This window comes from Paroedura picta, chromosome 5 (assembly GCF_049243985.1).
Source record: "Paroedura picta isolate Pp20150507F chromosome 5, Ppicta_v3.0, whole genome shotgun sequence".
Taxonomy (NCBI): domain Eukaryota; kingdom Metazoa; phylum Chordata; class Lepidosauria; order Squamata; family Gekkonidae; genus Paroedura; species Paroedura picta.
This window is the reverse complement of record NC_135373.1, coordinates 91700787-91714696: the sequence shown is the minus strand read 5'-3', so window position 1 is coordinate 91714696 and position 13910 is coordinate 91700787. Positions and strand designations below refer to the sequence as shown.

General features: G+C 41.8%; 1 long non-coding RNA gene across 1 annotated transcript in view; it reads right to left on the bottom strand.

Annotated features, from left to right (window-relative positions):
* The window catches only part of LOC143838139 (uncharacterized), a 129780-nt gene that overhangs the window by 99433 nt on the left and 16437 nt on the right, over positions 1-13910 (bottom strand). Inside the window, exons 2-3 of the long non-coding RNA XR_013231244.1 lie at positions 8161-8249; positions 2652-2708 (exon numbers count right to left, since the gene is read on the bottom strand). This is a non-coding gene — a long non-coding RNA (uncharacterized LOC143838139). The remainder of the gene's footprint in view (positions 1-2651; positions 2709-8160; positions 8250-13910) is intronic.

Genomic DNA, 13910 nt, shown 5'->3' with positions numbered 1-13910 from the left:
CATGTGTTCATGACCATCCCTAATGATAACTTTTCCCCTTTTGAACAGAAATGTGCACAGTATACATCTATGACAACATTAGCAAAAGCTGGATGAATACTCGGCCTCCTGTGACTTGTGCTGGGATGCTTTAGCCATCAGTGCACTCTTGCTGCTCCCACCTGGCTAGAAGCAGTTGTGGCTTTCTCTGCTGCAAAGCAAAGAATATTGTGTGTGCCATCTGCCTCACATCTACTGCATGCTTGACCTTTGGAAAAACAACTTTGCTTTTAGAAAGAAATGCCTGCCTGTGTTATCTCAATGCTGCTCTGTTAAACTCTTGTCAAACTGAAGATTTTATATGGCTTGTTCAGGCCAGCGTAAAAGAATGGACACTGGAAACTGTTCCTGCTGGAATGCCAGTCATCTCCCAAACATCTCCCAAGCGCACATTAAGCCAGCCCTAATGTAGATGGCCCAGGCTTGCCAAGACCACACCAGACGCTCGCTGCACCAGAGGTTTTGCGTTGAGTTGCAGGCTGGAGTTGGAGCTGGGTCCAAACTGAGTCCATTAGATTGATTTATTCTTTGGAAGAGAGGCTAGAAGGAATAAAAGACTTGCTTCAAAATACTTTAAAAATGGAAGTGGTAAGGCAAGTCTGGAGAAGATACGTCTTCTTCTTTGGATAGACTGCTATGCCTCTGTAACAGCGGATCTGTATTTGGCATTGGAGAGGCTGAAAGACAACACTTGGGATTTCCAGTGAGGCATTTTCCCCTTAGGAAATCCCTCAAAAATTCAAAATGCGCTGAGCATGGCTTCACCACCTAAATATGGACTGCTCTTGGCTTCAGCAACAAGAAATCCCCGGAGCAGGTGCCACATTAAGCCAGCTCTGCTAACATCTGTCCCCGATTCAAGGTCACTAAGTGTTAACATGGGCACGAGTTCGGATAACATAGCTCACAGCTCAAGGATGCAAGGAAATTTGTGTGGCCCAGCACCATAAACAATCTGACCTCAAAAGCCCTTCAAGGCATAGGCCTACTGCAGAGCTACTGAATTTTGCTTTGACATGGAGTCAGTTCAATGCTTCAATAGAAAACATACTTGTCTTTTTATGGTAGTGCTAATTTATGCCACATTTCTTTCTGTTAATAACTACCACCTACCTATATTGTCAACTGCTATGTGTAGATATGGCCAAATATTCAATAAATATTCAATAAATATTCAATAAATATTCAATAAATTAGAAGTAATTAAGGAGCAAGAATTATTCTTTTCAGCATTGACTAACAAGTCTACAATTGTGTATTTCCAGATGAACATTTTCTTTAGTTACTTTAAAAATTAGAGAACACTTTGGAATATTTTAGTATTTAGACAGAATGTCATCTCCAGGTGTTTGGACTGGGGTACTGATTCGACACAGTTAGAGGTTTTTTTTTAAGTTGTGGGGGAACAAAGGGTTTCTCACGATGAGCCATTTGCTGCCATGTGTGGAGCTGCCAATCAAAAGAGGACCGGAGAAACTACTGGATCTACATTTGCAAGGGAAAATGTAATATATGGGCTACTGCCATGTGGATTTAGTAACCAGCAGTTCCTCATGACTACAGTGGTTGCTACAAGTTTTGGAATTATTGCTAACTGTATTTATGATCATGATCATATCGTTCATATATTACATTTCTCTGGATCACGGAAGAATTTATGGCTGTGCAAATAAGGGAAAATGTGCTTTATAAACTAGTCTCTAGATTGTACACTTTGATTATTTAATGTATACACTACCATTCTTATGCTCATTTTATTAATTCCACCAAAACACAGCCTGTCATTTTCCAGGTTTAAAAAATGGTAGACATAATCCAGGCTTTCTCAACTTGGGTTTCATGAAACCCTCAGGTTTCTTGATGGCTCCACAAGAGTTTCCCGAATGTGTGGGAGTTATTGGTTATATGGCCATATATGGTCATGCTGAACCCCAAATTTCCAATGATGGGCCTGCAGGGGATGGCAACGGGAGGAGCCCCAGGTGGGCCCATATGCAGCTATGCTTCCCAACCATATTCTGCATGATCGCACCACTTCTTGAAGTCTGAAGAATGTTTCAGGAGTTTCTCAATGTTAAAAAGTTGAGAAAGGCTGACATAATCTAAAGTAATTTATGTATATCTAAATTCCATGGATATCAGGATGCTTAATTTATATTGAAGTGATAAATTATGATGCAGTCCAGATGAAGAACATTGAGCTAAATGATCCTTGTTCATGCCTAAAGAAATTTTAATTTTTGAAATTATGTATTCCCCATAAACCTGGTCTGCCTCAGGAACCTCAAGAATCCTGCACAATTTTATTTATTTATGGCCCTGTTAGGAATAAAATAAATTAAATATTATATCCTGAATATTTCTACTGATCTGTAATGATTTCTATATGAAAATTTTGTTACATAGTTCCTTCAAACAGTGAACTTCCATATAAAATGTGGCAGTCAGTTCAAACATCAATAGGTTCTTACTTGCAGACCAGAATAATTAATGTTAGCAGTTTTTCCATTTGAAATAAAGATTCCATGTGTTTTCTGATTCTTCGTATTATTCTGCTCTATACTGCACAGAATCTGGTAAACTTTTGGGTAAATATCACTGAGCCAACATACCAAAATTCTGCATTGGATTGGATAATATATTTCAGTCTGTCCAAAACTTGTGCAACTCTGTAAAAAGAGATAGAATACAAGGATCAAAACAGAAAAAAGAGTTTTCTTTACACTTGACCTGCAGTCAAACGTTCATAGAAAAAGAACATGGTATGGATCATTGGTATCCATTCCAGAAACAAAATACTCAAGTGGCAATATTTGGATCAATTCTGCACAGAGGTGCAAAACTTGCACTGCCTCCTCCTTGCAAACGTGTAGTTGTAAGCCGCGCATTTACAAGCCTCACCACCAGAGACTCCTCCTGTGTTTTCCCTCTGCCTTATCAGAGTTTTTTGCCTCCCAATGACCCATTATGCACGGGGGAAATAACGCACATTCGGGGTGGAATGGCAGCGACTAAAATCACTGATAACGCACGGAGCCGACTGCAACCGGCCGCAGCTTTGGTGCATGCTGCCGAAAAAGCCGTGTCAGTGAAACGCGGAAGAAAGCGCAGCTTCCAGGTGACCGGGGCGCAACCAGAAGCGGCGCCCGGATCGCCGCGTGCATAATCGGTTATTCTGGGTTTTGCCATCGCCGCGCCCCGCCCCGTGCATAACCAGTGTGCATCGCGTCTTCCCCCTCCGCGTTTTCCATGTGACCCGAAATCGCCGTTTCGGCAGCCGTGCATAATGGGCCAATGAGGCGGCAAGGGAAAACTAGTTGAATTTCTCCCCCCGCTCCTTGGCTTGTCGTTCACAGCAAGCCACCAATCAAAGCACGGCAGTTGTCTCAGGGACCCAAACCTCCACACACACACGAGGCCCAAAATTATTGTTTTTTTTTAAGTGCACTTTCACATTGCTATCCAGTAATGCCACAATTTAAGTGCATTTTAAATAAAATATCAGCACTTCTACATTGCTATGGAGAAACACCACAAGGATAAAGCATCCCCCCCCATTTTGGATTCGTGGTGTTTTGGACTCTATGTTTGGGTAGAGTTGTGAGAGGCTGGACATGGTAACTGGATCCCAAAGGGTGATTGTGTGTAAACAGTAGGTTTAAAAATAAAGAGCTAATTGGAAGAGGGCTGCTTCATCACATGCCCCCCCCCCTTTCCCATTCATTCACCTCCGCCAGAAAACATAAACAGGACTGTGTTTTGCCTGCCCAGTCCCAAAAAGACCAAGGACACTTTAGGGAAATTTTTATTTTAAGATATGCAAAGTAGCTTTGTGGTATTGCAGCAATACGGACTGTGCCATTTTTTTAAAAAAAATCTCAGAGTAGGAAATGGAGAGGGGAGGGTGGGTGCGAAGGCGGGCAAAATGATGCAGGGACTGTTTCTCTCTCCACACAGGCTGGCCTTTGGTGTGAAGTGAGATAATAAGTGGTAAATCCAGTGATTTCCCTTATCTTGAGGCAAATCTGGCTAAAAATCAAGCCGGCCCCTGGACAGCCTCGGGATGTAGATAATGAAATGTAGAAAAAGCTCTAAAATGAGCCAGCAGCCAGATGCTGTCCAGGGGAAGATTTCTCGTGCGGAATCAGTCTTGCTCTAGACTCGCAGCTTATTATACTTCATCTTCTGTTCATTTTACAGTTTTCTACTAAGTTCTATATTACTAATCATTTACATAGTTCTTTTTAATGGAAAACTTCTTTTTGATCATTTTCTTATTTATATTTAAACAATATAGGAATTTATAAATTCCATTTCAAGTGAGGCTGAGTGATACTATTTTGCTTAAGAAAATCAGAGTCCAGTAGCACCTTTAAGACCAACAAAAGCTTTCAAGTGCAAGCATTCTTTGTCAACTCACGCCCTGAATAGATCTTTTTTGGTCTTAAAAGTGCTACTGGACTCTGATTTTATTGTGCTACTTCAGACCAACACGGCTACTCATTTGAATCTATTTTGCTTAAGGTTATTCAGTACATTGAAAGTTGATCACAGCTCTGAATGCAGAAGTCCTTGTCTCACACGTTGTCCGTTGCAGATATTATGTTACAAGAAAACGTTCCTTGAGTATATATTTAAATGATTTGCATGCCAAGCCTCAGCCAACAGAATTCCCAGGTGGCCAGCAATAAATTTATTTATGTAATTTTGAGTATGGCTTTCTCAAGAGCCAGCTTTGTGTAGTTGTTAAAAATGGCAGCTCCTAATCTAGAGAAGTGGGTTTGATTTCCCATTCTTCCAGGTGCAGCCAGTTGGGTAACCTTGAGCTGTCACAGTTCTCTCAGAGCTCTTTCAGCCTCACCTACTTCACAGGGTATCTATTGTAGGGAGAGGAAGGACAGAAAATGAAAATAGCTGTGAGGGTCCTTTGGGTAGTAAAAAGTGGGGTACAAAAAACTAACTCTTCTACTTCCTGGAGACTGGCGGCAGTTTATATAGCATACATCAACACAATTAATAGGATATGACATTTTATAAACAATGTAATAGGGCTGGGTTTGCCCAAATCTGAAACAAAGGAGAAATTTGGACAGAACATTAAACATGACATGTTAAACAAGAAGTAAATAAGTAGAAATAAAATTCATTAAGAACAAGATAAGGTATACAACAATGGATGCCACACACAGTAGTAAAGTCTACAGACCTGTTCCAGTCCTTGAGACATCTCCTGAACCATTCTGTTAACAATGCAGTCCTATCACCTCTATTTTAAAAAATGCCTACTGAACAATTCTGTTTTAAATAGTTTTCTATGATTGCCAAATTTGGATTGGGAAATTCCTGGTGGAGTCTAGGGAGAATAGAATTCAGGGAAGAAAGAAACCGCAGTGGAGTATAATGCAGCAGAGGGCACCCAGAAAGAAGCCATTTTCTCCAGAGGAGCTAATCTCTGTAGTCTCTAGTAGATGCCTAGGTTGCCAATGCCACAGTTTGCAGAATGCCAGAACCATGGGAGCCTTGCTGTCCTCCTCAGGTAGGACATTCCACGGGGTATAGGCAATGGTTTCAGTAAAACCATAGACTCAATAGCATCATGTCCCAAATTAGTAAACACTAAAACTAGTTAAAGTGGGGCTGAGATTTTTTTTAACTTATTGTTCAAGCAGAAACAGGAAAAAAATGTAGTTCTAAACATTTAATTCTCTTTTTTTAGAAAAAGAAAACAGATTCAGGCTTCAGGTTAAATAAATGCGAGGGCTTATGCTTAAATTTGCCCCCCTCTTACCCCCAGATTCCCAGTGACTCTGGGGAAGAGAAAATGAAGAGCCTCCTTTCCGGGAGAAATATGGAGGTCACAAAACCAATAGCCAGATACTGTGTCATACAAAGCATGACAAAATTGGCCTATTGGAAATTTGCCTTAGATAATCTTGTCATGTTTGTATAGTTTTATAATGTTTTAAATGTTTGATTTTTAAGTGTTTTTATTGCTGGTCATTTGTACACTGCCATGATTATAGTTTTGTAAACTGTGAGTTTTGTAGCTGGCTGGGAGCCATACTTCAATAAATCTAATCATGTTTAAATTTTAAAATCAGTGAATTCACATTTATCTTGATGACACTAGACAAGCTTAAGCATCAGTATGCCAGCGCAAGATTTTTGTGGATCACACTGTCACGCTCCATTACCTGTTTCTTGGTTTTGTTAACAAAACTGCTTCACCTCAGCACAGAGCTTAGCAGCTGATCACTCCAGCTTGCTGCTACTGTGAAACATGTGAGCGTTTTTGCTAAATAGGTTACATGCATGCTCTCTGTTGGATACTAATAGCTGGCACATCAGGCGGCTTGCTGAACTGTGGCAGACAAATGTGAATATTTTTAGAAGGCCCTGACTTCATAAAAGAAATCTATCCCATTTCCCCCACAAACAAAACATTTGAAGTTCAGCCCTTCTGCTTTCCTTTTGACCTATTTGGGATTTCAGATGTTGTAGGATCCAAATGAGTCTCTGTTTTTTGGAAACAAAATATTTGGGCAGCAAATCCAGCTACTTGCAGGAATCAGGTGTGCCTTGGCAGGTGGTTGAAAGAGAGCAAATTCATCAGAGTAGGCAGCGCTGACCTTGATAGAGCAGCCCTGTTCACATATTACAGTACACATACAAGCATCTTTCTTAGTAACTAAAAGCCAAAGAACATGTACATTGCAACTAAAACCAGGAAAAATGTAGGGCTTGTATCACATTCAATTATACTTGTGTTGAACATAACATGAGATGCACACATCAAATATACGCTGTATATGGATTGCATGCACATTCACTATAACTTGTGAACTAGGCTAGTATAAGGCAGCCTCATGTGTGCAGTCAAGAGTCCCATGTACGAGTGTCCTGGTATATGTAGTTTCCAGCCTGCCTGGTTCAACACTAAGGAGAATGGAACCTCAGTCATGGCCATTGTCATATTCAAAGTGCCAAGGAAGAAGACTGTCAACTTAGGCTAGGAAAATTCTTGGAGATCTGGGGGTGGTACATTAGAAATGTTGAGTTTGGGAAGGGAAGACATTGTGTGTAGATGCAATGCCACAGAGTTTGTCTTCCAAAGCAGCCATTTCTTCCAGGGGTAACTGATCTATGTAGTCTGGAGATCAGATGAAATTCTAGGAAAACTCCAGTCCCACCTTGAAGTTATGAAATGAATGGACCACACAGTACAAGTGAAAAATATAAAAAACCCTGAGAGGCAAAATAGTGAAAAATACTTAATGTTCTACTTTTCCAGAAAAATGAACATCAGAGTCAAAAATAAAGATCAAATATAGAAGGACTCAATAAAGATCAAATATAGAAGGACTCAATAAGAGTCTCATTCCTGTTCTGGAATGGAAGTTAGGGAACTGAAGCATTCATTCTCAAAAGTACAGTTTGACAATTGAACAGTAGCCAGGATAACATTGTTTTCAAATTAATTCTTCATCAGAATCTATTGATTTGCAGGCTGCAAATGGGCTCCAGAAGGACGTGGACAAATACTTTGGCTTTATAAACAGGCCACAGCTTTATTAACCATTGTAACATGACAAAATGTTGGCCAGGCATGGGGATGAGAGCCTGCTTTTAGTGGTCAGCCGACCACTCAAATCCCCTTCCTAACAGTGCCCTGGGGAGTTTGTGCCAGTCCCCTGCTGAGCCCACCAGTCCCCTTGCTGTTGGGAACTTTATTCAGGGAGATGTCCCACCTGGGGTGACACAGGAGGTGTATACCTCCCTAGGCTCACCCCAGGCCACCTGTCCCTGCGAACTTCCTGGCCTTCCCCAGCCGGGGTTGGCCCTGTTCGCAGCCAGCCACCTCATAAAGAGGCCCCCTATAATACTGAGTCAGGAACCCCTGTCCTGACTTCCTCTTCAATAGCAGGCTCTTCCCCGTGCCCCCTTTTGCCAGCTGTGACAAAACACATTTTAACTGCACAACTTTTAACAACTTATCTTTAATAATCAAACGATATAATAGAATGAGAGGGTGGGAAACTTGTTCCTCTGCCGCTGAGAGAAGGGCGGGCTCTGAGCACGTGGCTCCCCACCCCGCCACCACACAGTGCACTCTCTGCTCACCTGTGCTCTTATTCCCTTCACCCTTTGCCGCCTATCTCATCGCTGCATCAATAGCAGCAAGGGTAGGTCTTTGCTGCCTTTTGCCATATCTGGAAAATAAATATAAAAATATAAAAAACTACATACCTATCAGATATATATTAAGAAAAAAATATAAAACAGAAAACCATATTTACCAGTGTCCAACTTATTGAGAAATATCCTTCTTCCCAATTGCTCAGGTCTTAGTGAAAATTACTGAGAACTGTCTAAAGTAATCCTTCAAGCAGATGTAAAGAGTTAAAAGTAACTCTGGCAAAACTTGTTACAATTAAAGGCATAGTTTTCCTTCCAGATGCTCCTACTATTACCTGTATCAGGGAAGTTTTGGAGTATGGGAAGGAGGCAACAGTATTAGGTGCAGTGGCTTACAGGGACGGGTGAGCTTTCACCAAACGCATTGGCTCAGTGATTGAATTCTTTCACTGGAGTCTGGGTTCCAAAATGGACTCAGGAAAAAAGATATTTTCTAAGATTTTAGGAAATTAACTTGTTTGAGCTCAGTCTGTTTCAAATCAAGCCAGTTGGTCCATCAATAGCTGTGAGAGTTAGACACTCACATCCCAATCGCTCATCTATTTTAACCTGCCACCCCTTTGCCTTCACAGAATCAGCCTCTCCGTCAGATGGCTATCTAGCCTCTGTTTAAAAATTTCCAAAGATAGAGAACCCACCACCTCCCGAGGAAGCCTGTTCCACTGAGAAACCGCTCTAACTGTCAGGAACTTCTTCCGGATGTTTAGATGGAATTTCTTTTGAATTAATTTCATCCCATTCATTCTGGTCTGTCCCTCTGGGGCAAGAAAGAACAATTCTTCTCCATCCTCCATATGGCACCCTTTTAAATACTTGAAGATGGTTATCAGATCCCCTCTCAGTTGTCTCCTCTCTAGGCTAAACAGACCAACGAACAAACAAATAAAACACTTTCCTTTTTGACACAGGATAAGAAGCCGTAGAATTTTACATAAACTGCCCCTTTGTGTTTTGTCACTTTGTCACACTAGAATGCTGCAATGAAACAGAAGCCGCATTAGGTATGTCTTCTTGACAAATAGTCCACACAGATGGGAGCATTCCTAGTGTGTGTGAGTCACACATGCATAATAAAAGGCTATACCCACTGCTGGGATGTCTGCTATTGTTCACAGCCTTGGCAGTGCTAACTGCAGCCTGTATATTCCTTAAACTGTGCAGGGCCCAAACCCATCAAGAATTCGTAAATGCTAATCCATAAGGGTCATGGAGGCTCAAAAGGACAAGACCCCTTGGAGTTATCCAAGTTACTGCCATTCATTTCCACCATTCATTTTTAGTTGTCATTTTTCAAATATATAGAGTCAGTCCATGCTGTTACATGAATAAACCCATGGAGACAATATTCTGCCAAATCATCAGTACGAAGTTCACTTGGTCAGCCTTTACCGTGTCATGACAAATTAGTGCTAAAGTAGACCTACCACCGACAAACTGAACAGTCAAATTGAATTCCTCTCTTCTCTGTTCTTACTGCTGTTTTCATTTGAGCTCAACTTGGAGACAAGGCATATATTTTTCTAGCTGAGGCAAACACAGTGCAGTTTTTGTCCTCACTCAAGAACTAGCTGACGGATGTAAGTAAGGCACTGTAAGAGTGATGGCAGAACTTTTCCAAGTAGTTCATGCACTTAATCACCATCCTGAAAACAAATGTCTGGGCATGGAATGAACCAGCCACCTCTACCCCACTTAAAATGTTCTTTCTGATCATCCCCATGTAACCTCACCACTGTCACAGATACTCAATAGCAGGGGTAGTCAAACTGCGGCCCTCCAGATGTCCATGGACTACAATTCCCAGGAGCCCCCTGCCAGCGAATGCTGGCAGGGGCTCCTGGGAATTGTAGTCCATGGACATCTGGAGGGCCGCAGTTTGACTATCTCTGCTCAATAGGGTGTCAGAGGGAAATTGGGGGGGGGGCAGCATCTTGTTATGTCTCTTCCAGAATGTAGTCAGTTTTTCACAGAGCCTTGCATATCTTTTCTCTGACGCTGTTCTTTTTTGACATTAAAGCAACCTCAGAAGTCGCAAGTTTCTCAGCATGCAAAAACAGCTTGGGGGAGGCAGGGGTTTCCCAAAAGAAAAATGCTCCAAAGGGGAAGGGTTAAGTAGTCCTGTCTCATATGGTTCTATGTGGACTGAGTGTGGGCAATGGTATCGCAGTTTGGCTCAGAGAAACATAGCTGCAATCCGCTAGCCACTGTAATATGCTGAAAGCATTTGGAAAGCACTTGTAAAATATTGTAATTAGTCAATTGATTATCCTAAGGAATAATTGGAAGTGGCACTTGCCAGGTCATTTTGGGCAGAAAGCCATCAACACTTTGCAGCTGCAACTGTGAGCTTAAAAGAAGAAGAAGAAAAATCTTGTCATGTATTTTGAGTGGGAAATCACCCAGACAAAAGTGTCTGAGCTTCATCATTTGGCTTCTAAGCCAGACTGCCAAATGCTGGTTTTTATTGTTTTTATTTTGTGCTTACAACCGTGACGCTGGAAACTAAAGAAAACAAATAGGAATAAAGATCAAACAATTTTAAAAGAATACTTTGAGGCACCTGGGCTTCGTGAGAGCACATGCCAGTTGGTTTCAGATATCTATTTTAGATTTTGTGCAAATCATCTAGTTTTGAAGATCATTTGTATGTATTTATTTAAAATGTTTATATGCTCATCTTCCTCCCAAGCATCTCAGGACCCCAGACAGGTTTAAAAACACACACACAATATTAAAACAATGTGATACAAAATAAAAACAATGGATATTAAAATAATTAAAACACAGTCTTGCAATTTGTCTCCTCTAGTATCCCCTCTAGTATCCCCTCCAGTACTCAATGGGAGGTCAGGAGGAAAGGGGGGACAGCATCCTGCACTGTCACTTCCAGCCATGTAACCAGAAGTGATGTCAACCACATCAAGGGAGACTCCAGGATGTTGGAAGTGAATGACTTTGTGCTGTTTCTTACTCTCAGATTTCAGAGGGAGATTATAGAGATTATAGAGAGTCAGAGAGAGGGGGGGCAGGACCCTAAACATCCTTCCTTTTTACCACACTGATGCTACAGGAATTTGACATGAATATTGGGAAGGCCCACGTTCTACCCGCGTGTGAATGGAGTGCAAAGGGGCTTTCATACTTGGTTTTCAACTCTGTCCAATTATTTTAAAGCTGCAATACCCTAAATTTAAACATGCTATAAAACCTGTGGCATCATTTTCCTCAGTAAAACTTCCATAGTTAGAATGGGCTGGAAATGGTTTGTTCAATGACTACCAAGGAACACTGGTTACCAGTTATGACCCAAATCCAATTCAAGGTCCTGGCCTGGTGGGACACTCTCCCAGGTGAGATCAGGGCCTTGTGGGACTTTCAACAGTTCCTTACCTAGCCGTGAACATGGCAGTATTGAGGATACTGTATCATGAATATCATGCATGGGATAGTTGTGGGAGAGAGGGCTTTGGGCCAAAGCATGTGTGTACAGTTACCAATTCCAGGTTGTGAAATTCTTGCAGATTTGTAAATGTAGCCTGGGGAGGGCTAGCAAGGGGAGAACCTCAATGGGGAATAATGTCATCATTGCTCAACCCCCAATGCTGTTGGCACACGTACATTCCAGGACACTAAGCCGCTGGGAGTTCTTTCCCCTTTGCAGCTGAAAGAGTCAAGAATCTGAAGAAGCATTTTCTCTAATCCTAATAAATCCACCAGACTCTTTTAACTTCAAAGCAGAGCAAGCTTTTTACAGCTTGAAGCATCCTAAACTGAGACAGGAGCTGTTTGCCTTCTTGCAATGAATCTCTCCCTCAGGATACTTTCCCCCATTTAGCAATCCAACCCCACTTCTCCAGGCCTTTGCCCTCTTTATTTCAACTGACAGAAAACTCTTCTCTATGCTGCATGGCTCCTGGAGGACAAAGCCCCTTGCAGGCCATTTGAGAAATGGCTTACTTATTTAAAATTCACAAATTAATATTTTTCTGCATACTGGAAAATCCTGTGAGAATGCAGAAACCTCAGGCTTACTTTTGAATGGACTATTTTCCCCCTCTACTGATAAGCTTGCTATTAAAAGAATGGGTGTCTTCTCCATCCTGCCATTTAGGGCTCCTACAGAAAACAGCTCTTTCTTTCCTTTTGATCCCTTTGCTTGCAAGAATTGCTCTGTCCATGAAAGCCATGCTTATGAAAGAAGCTTGTGCTTGATCTAAAATTTGCCTTGACAATGGGGGGTGATAAAGCTGCAGATCTTTTATTTCCTGAGAACAACTACTGATATTCTATGCGTCTTTCTACTGTATTAAATTTATCAGATGAGATTCAACTAGACAGAGGTTAGTTCTTACATGTGTCACTTAGCACTTCACTGCAAATCACTTCCTCTTTCTACTACTGAGCAACATTATGGTGGTAATCGGAGTTCCAAGGACTGCTAGTGCCACTATAAAAAGGGAGGGAAGGGGGGGGGGTTCACACAGAGAATAGGAGAAATCAGTATTTTGCTGTCTTTATCCAGTGCTTTAATGAATATTCACCACCTGGAGCTTTCACAACTGTTCATGTGTCAGGACAGCTGGTTCTAAAAGCAGAGATAATCTCTGAATGACCATACAATCTCTCAAGGAATTCTACTTTAAGGAGAAGAGAGGGGCTGTGGCTCAGGGGAAGGATATCTGTTTGGTGTGCAAAAGGTCCCAGTTTCAGTCCTCAGCAGCTTCAGTTTAAAAGGATCAAGCAAGAGAAAATGAGAATGACTTCAGCCGGAAACTCTGAGGTGCTGCCAGTCTGATAGACAATACTGAGGCTGGTGGACCAAAGCTCTGATTCAGTAGAAGGCAGTTTCATGTGATTGATCTGCGGTGACCCTACCTTTCGCCCACAATATCCAGGAGTGGATATAAGTTGCTATATTTGAAAAACTGCCCTTGAAAGCCCCCAGTATAGTATAGATCCTCTGCGTTTTACTGCAATGCTGATGCAGAGAAGCAGTCTGTCCCCGATTGGCTGGGCATCAGTTCAAAGACTTTCTGGTTCCCAGGTCCAAGGCTTCCCTCCCAAGACTTATTTTTGCCCTGTTTAAAGGTGACTGCACTCCAGAAACTCACACTTCTCTCAGCAGAGATTTGCCTCATTTCTCTGTGAGGCTGCTGCGGGCTCCCCCATTCCCCCTTCATGAAAAGAAAGAAGCAAGCAGCCTCAGCTGCACTTGGCTCTTCCCCCGTCTTTTGGCTAATAAAGCACGCTTTAACGCCACTGGACTTCACTCAAACCCCCTTCCCCACTCATTCAGGAAAAGAAAAATAAACAAGTAGTTTTGCAACCACCGATCTCCTCCCCCCTCTGAGTTTCTCCAATAAAGTGCAGAACACTTTCTGTTTCAATTTGGGGATGGGGGGTAGGAAGGAGGAATTCAAATTGATTTGAATTCAGCAGGATCAACAATGCAAAAAACAAAGTAAGTGTAGTACCAGCCCTAATCTAAAGAGTACTTTCCCTATCACAAATGACCAGCTCATCTGACATCATGTGGGTGAGAGTATGAGGGCACTGTTGCTACAGAAAAGACTTATAGAGATGTGTGTGTATATTGAAGGCCAGAGAGAGAGAGAACAAATTGTACAACAATAGGATTCATGGACATTATGTGGAACACATTCCATATAATGGCC